This window comes from Bubalus bubalis, chromosome 16 (assembly GCF_019923935.1).
Source record: "Bubalus bubalis isolate 160015118507 breed Murrah chromosome 16, NDDB_SH_1, whole genome shotgun sequence".
In the NCBI taxonomy this organism is placed as follows: Eukaryota; Metazoa; Chordata; class Mammalia; order Artiodactyla; family Bovidae; genus Bubalus; species Bubalus bubalis.
This window is the reverse complement of record NC_059172.1, coordinates 30876442-30877174: the sequence shown is the minus strand read 5'-3', so window position 1 is coordinate 30877174 and position 733 is coordinate 30876442.

Sequence of the window (733 nt, the reverse complement as noted above, 5' to 3'; positions counted from 1 at the left end):
GTTAATGTACCCTCCTCCAGGGGCTCTTTCAAACCCAGGGATCAAACCAGCATCTCTTATATCTCCTGAATTGGCAGACAGGTTCTTTACCACTAGCGCCACCTGGGAAGACCTGATAATATGGCAGAGACCAACACAATATTGTAAAGCAATAATTCTCCAATTTTAAAAAAAGAGGCTCCACTGGTGGTCAGAAAATACTGGAAAAGCCCAGTGTTATGGGCTAAAATGTGTCCCCCCCTAAATTCATATGTTGCAGTCTAGCACCTCAGAATGTGACTATATTTGGAGACAGGGCTTTAAAGAAGTAATTAACTTAAAAGAGGTTATGGGGGGGGGGAATGGGACTTAATCTAGTATGATGGGTGTCCTAATAGGAGGAGGAAAATAGAACAAAGGCAGACACAGCAAAAAGACTAAGTGTGGACACAGGGAGAAGATGGCCATCTACAAGCCGAGGAGAGATGCCAAGGAGAAGGAACCAACCCTGCTCTCACTTTGATCTTGGAATTCTAGCCTCCAGAAATGAATTTCTGTTGTTTGAGTGGTACTTAATAATGTGGTACTTAGTAATGACGGCCATGGCAAACTAATACACCCAAGCTCACCCAGGAACCAGCACTTAAAAGAACCGACCAAAGACGCAGAATGCAAGCAGGAAGGACGACTGGGCAGTGTGCATTAGGTAACCTAAAACTTAGAGATATCGCCCCAGGTCTGACCCTGACAGGAG